This window comes from Epinephelus lanceolatus, chromosome 2 (assembly GCF_041903045.1).
Source record: "Epinephelus lanceolatus isolate andai-2023 chromosome 2, ASM4190304v1, whole genome shotgun sequence".
NCBI classification, from domain to species: Eukaryota; Metazoa; Chordata; class Actinopteri; order Perciformes; family Serranidae; genus Epinephelus; species Epinephelus lanceolatus.
This window is the reverse complement of record NC_135735.1, coordinates 20,479,622-20,485,470: the sequence shown is the minus strand read 5'-3', so window position 1 is coordinate 20,485,470 and position 5,849 is coordinate 20,479,622.

Below are 5,849 nucleotides of genomic sequence, written 5' to 3'. Positions count from 1 at the left end.
AGGCTGCAAAACGAATCCAGCCGGAACCACGCCGACAGGACCCAGATCTGCTGCATTTTTTCTGTCTCCTACACTGCTCCTTTCTCATCGTGTGTGCCTCCAACCAGGCCTGATGACATGATTTCTCTATCTCTCAGAGGATTGCAGTGTGGAGTTTATACTGTACTTAATCTTCCGGGGCTGCCTATCACTGTAATGATCTCTGCAGTTTTCTCTGTTATATATAAAAGCTTATTATCCCTCTAAAACAAAACTTTAAACACCAGCTGCTTTGCTGCAACTGTTTATCTTCAATTATAATCATGCAAGAAAAACATCCTGCATTTCTTATCAATGTCAGGTCAAGTAAACTTTCAGAATTCAGGGATAGGCCTAATTTCCAACCCTGCTTCCCTGTACCTCACTGCCCTCCTATGGTAGTTAGTGGTATTAAAAGGTTGCCTAGGTGATTGCAGAGGGATAAGAGATGCTGCAAAAGTCCATCTGATACTTGAGTGTCGCATCCAGCAGCTATTAGACTTTAATGAAGTGGAGCAGATGCAAGTGGATGCTCAGTATTTTCAGCCGGGGAGAGTTCAGCTCTGCATGTGGCCCTGCTGGGCATCGCCTCAGCTCAAATGCATGATACGAATGTGCAGATTCACCCTGACACAGTGGTGGAGTGGTAGTTGATGAGGTGGGTGTATTACTAGGTAGAAAGGTAGGTTACTGAGGAGGAGGTGGGTATACTCGCCTGTGTCGCCAATGTTTTTTTGGCTGATACGTGGGTATACTGTAAACCAGGGGTGTCAAACTAATTTTAATGCATGAACCATACACAGCCCAGTGTGATATTAGATGGGCCAGACCAATAAAACCATTGCACAGTAACCTATAAGTACCCATCAGCTCCAATATTGTCCCTTTTTTGTGTTAAGATTTACAGGTATAGTCATCCTTTCACAAAACAGATGAACAGCCTGAATCAGTCTACTTCTCACTGTCATTACATGTGCATTTATCCACACATTTCCTGATCCAGATTCTTTTGAACTGAAGCTGCTGATTGACAATATTTTGCACAATGTTTATTATCTTTAAACATGGTCACAGTGAGTATCCTTTGTTATATCAGAGAGCTGTATTCTGGTCAGGGTGGAAAAGCCTTTGAAGCAGACACATTGTTTAACCTGCTCCTGAGACCTGGATCCTTAGTCTATTCTTCTAGTGGGTCGGATTGGACCCTTTGGTGGGCTGGTTCTGACCCATAGGCCGTATGTTTGACACCCCTGCTGTAAACGGACAGAAAAAGAGGTGCGTGTACCCTCCGCTTCACCACTGCTCTTTCCCAGTGTTGCCTCAGCCAATAAAATGTGCAGTGTTGCAAACTGGTGTGGCTTTAACAAGGGGGACTTTGGAGTAGTGGGTTGGATAGAGGCAGTAAATATGTTTAGAGATTCAATTATTCAGGTAATTGGCTGGGTTAATTAGTTTTCAGATTTGAATTTGCTGAATTACAATACATAAAAGCAAGGGGCTCACCATCAGAAGAGCAAACCAGGCAAATGTTTGGGCCTTCCCCCCCAAAAAACTGGGAAAAGGGCCCCAATGGCCTCTCGCATTGGCACATTTTCACAACTGTTAACTCCCCTTAACCTCCCAAAAAGGCACCATACAATGCAATTCTGCTGCCCCCCAAAAAAACCAAGTGAGGCCCCTTTTAGCTGCCCTATGACAGCTGGATACCTGTAGCTGTCAGCACAATGAAACTGCACCTCAATGGGCTTTTTTACCTTTCATATTTGACAAGTATAAAGCTTTGTCTGTCTGTTGGCACATTTGTTACAACTAAAATATGAATATCTATTTAAAATACTTTAATCTTTGGTGATGCTGAAACTGACTGTAAACAATATTTCATTCTTTAAATAATTACATTTCTATTTTTTGTTGAACAATCGCCAGCATAAGTGTCATCACTTAGCTATGTAGAGGGTTCCTACAATTTAGAGCACTTTTTAATGTCACTTGGAATTAAGACCAATTTTTCTATGACCAAAACTGAAGAAAAAAAGCATGAATTAAAATCAGTTACTTAAAGTTAAGGAGTTTTGCCCAAATGTTTGTTGTAACATGCAACATGACTTTTTTGGTCAAGTTAAAAAGTTAGATGAAGAACATCAAATTCATTTTTTAAACTTATTAAGTGACACAAATTGAAAACAATGAACATATTATATTATCATAAAAGTGTCCATTTGGTTTGCCTTGAATAAAGTTTGTTCATTTGACTGATTATAGTAAATGTATATGAGTGTTGTTGGTTCCTCTGTCCTGATCTGCAAGAGGCACTCAGTGATTAATTAAAAAAAACAAACAACAATTTTAAGATTTTCAAAATGCAACATCAGTAAAAGATTCATACTATGCTACTTTCCACGTCTTAGCATTTTTAAGACTTTTTTAAAGGTTGATTTAAGACATTTTAGCAACAATTAAGACCTTATTTTTAGACTAATAAATTCAGTGCCTGGGAACCCTGAGTGTCACTTTGTCATATTGTTTTACTTTAGTGTGGGGGTGGAGTTAGAGGTTGTGGAATAATTAAAGTCAATAAATCAATCAAATCAACAAACACTGTCTAAACAGATGCAAAAACAAAAAAGTGAAAGTCAACCACAGTTTGGATTCTTGGTTTTATTGAAGCCAGGGGTCTGATAAACATTTTCCTTATCTTTGTCGGCGTAAGAAGCGAGAATCCACATGGCAGCTTAAAAGCTACAGAGTTGTGTTAAAGTTATACAATCAAACTTCTGAATTAATTCAGGACACAAAATAAAAATGCAGCCAGCCATGTGCTTACAATGTCTTGATATCCTGAATACAAAAGGACTGGAAGCAGAAGCTCATAGTCTCACATAGATGTAGAGTGTCAATAGTGGTCGAAGGCAATTCAGTTAAGAGGATGTGAGGAGGCAGTTGCTTTCAACTGACATCTGAGTATAAAAGTTACAACAACTGTTCATTATTCAATCTTGGGAGCAACATCCAACCTTTTACAAAGAGCGAGTGCAACTTTGAAACCAAGTAGCATGAGAGCACTTCATTCCACTCAGCTAAATGCCAAATTTAACATGTGGGGCCATGTTTTATGAGGAGATATCAGTGTTGTCAGTCAGGTCAGGGTGGCATTTCAAAATTCTGTGTCTAAAACACAAACACAACATGCCTAATTGGGATGTAAACATAAACAAAGGGACGTTTCATGGGCATAAAAGGTCAAACCTGAAAATCAATGGACATTTATTTGGTTTATCTACTTCAAAATGTCCCCAAAAAATACCCAAATAAGTCGTAATGACAATGTTTCCTAAATGCTTGATTGAATTTACACTATCACCAGCAGGAAGCGGTCATTCCATAGTTAACCACCAGGGGCACCTTCCGTAACTTAAGCAGCAAATGCAGATAAATAACGCAGATTTATGCTGTAGATTAACTTCTAGGTTCATAACTAAATGCTCTAAAAAAAAAAAAGGCAAGGCAAAAAGAAAAATAAGCATTCTGCATCTTTAACTGTAGCAACAGGGAATTGATACAAGTATCCAAGGAAAAGTGCTTATTTCAACATGTGGTGGTAATGTTCCTGGCTGTTCTTAAAATTGTGCTTCATCTACTTCGGCGACAGACCGTCAGGTGCACATTCCACCCAGTCACAAGAAAAGTAAAAGTAAAAGGAAAAATAAAAACGATAAGAGCTTCATTTTGATCTAATGTAATAGAACAGTTGTGTGGGATCATTCTGATGACAAATCATGCGTATAGCAGAACCTGGTTTTGTGGTTATTCCCTTACAGAGTAAATTTAAAGTTAAGCCCTAATTGCATTGTTTAGACCAGTTTAAAGAATGAACCATAATCTACTGTGCACAGTTTGACTGATATGGATGAGTAGAATAAGGCATTTCTATTTCTATTTCTTTCCGTTTTTACAGGGTGTTATTCAAAACGAGTTCATAGGCAGGTCTGAAGTTTGGAATGCAAGGGCTCCATGCAAGAGTGGGACAAAAACGGCCACTGGTTAATCTTATGGATGATTATCAACTATAAAAGCAGAAAATAGTGACTAATATGTATCTTTGGTTACATGTCCCAATTCACTCATTTTCCTTTTTGCTATTATCTGAATAGCAAATAGCTGCTCTCATCACACGTGCCATTAATTCTGTGAAAGCTACTGACGTACACTATCCATAAGATTAAGTAGGGCCTTGCATACAGGTTCAATGATAATGTACACTTAATTCATTTTTGATTAGTTTACGGTGTCATGAAACCATAAATATTGTTACAGATTATTTGATATGGTACAGTATAATGGTTTCAATTAAAATATAAAAAATTAAAAAAGAGAAATGACAACACAATTAAGCAACCCCTTAAGGACACACATATGAGTTAGGAGCATTCCTGTGAAGGCAGGGTGCCCAGTGTGACAAACTGTTAGCTGTACATTGAAGGCAAAGGTTGTGGTTTTTTAAATGGGCACTGAAGGAGATCTAACAAACAAAACAAAAAAAGCCTTGACTGGACAAACAGGTTTCACTACAGGGGTGTGTTTCTACAGCTACTTCATGTAGAAACTGGGAATGTTTTAACTGACATGCAAAGTACAGTGTGAATAAAACATGTGAAACCAAAAAAGGAGGACAGTGCTGTCAAACACTGACGGATACAATATCTCATTTTGTTCAAACCACAGCAAATCGTTGTGTCTTTTGGCTGCAAAGCGAGTGGTTTCAGCCACAGTGAGTGTTCGTCTGCGGGACCCAAAAGTTCCATCATGTGGTTTTCTTCTTAATATCAGCAGCCTTTAAAGGTTTGTATAAAGGCATTCAATCTATTGCTCTATTGAACACTATTAACTAGGCCACAGAAATCTTATTTCTGGGAAAAAAAAAAAAAAAAAAAAAATTACAGACCACAGGCTTGTTGTACATTAACAAAAATGTAAAACGAAATAAATTATTTGGATGACAAGAAATGGACAAAAAAAAAACCAAAACTTTAAACTGATGGTGCTACAGTGCATTTCCTCTTACGTAGACAAGCACCTCTACTATGACACAAACAGCTAACTGTGCGAGGCACTTAGGAGTTATAGTAGGAAAGATGCTGCCCAAACCCATCCCCAAATATACACATCTGTAGCTAAAGAAGCGATTCCGTTGCAACCTCTACGCCCGTCAAATCCCAACCAGTCTCATTACGTCAAAGAAGCTATTTTCAGATTTTGGACAGAATTGCATTTTATACAAAATCAAAGTTAACCTGAATAGATTTCCTTGTATTTATATTTACAGAATCCTTCGAGATGAATAGGGCAAATGGTATGATATGCTATCAGCTATCTGGACTTGTCGTAGTAGTGTCATGACGTCAGTGGCATTTTAACATGTTATGCGATACAGATGAATGTTTTCCACAAACCGAAAGATGGTGCACAAAATAAAATAAAAAGGCGAAGCTTTGTATAAATACATCAGTATCATATCCAACATTTTTTTACATACTACATATTGTATGTTTGCAAGTATTTTAATTACTTTTCTCAATGAATATATTTAAAGTTTAAATACCTTTCCAATTCCAACCAAATTCCTTCCATAAGATAAGCTGAACCAGAGGACACGACCAGTATATTTCCACTCTTCAAACCCATGAGGAGACAGTGTTTTACCCCAGAAAACTGGGGGGCCTGCAGCGCAGCACATCGGGCTGGCTGCCAGGGAGTGTGCACACATTTCCATAAACTGACATCCCTCACAAAATAGCATTTGCAGTGGAAGAGAGGACAGAAATAAAGCCAAG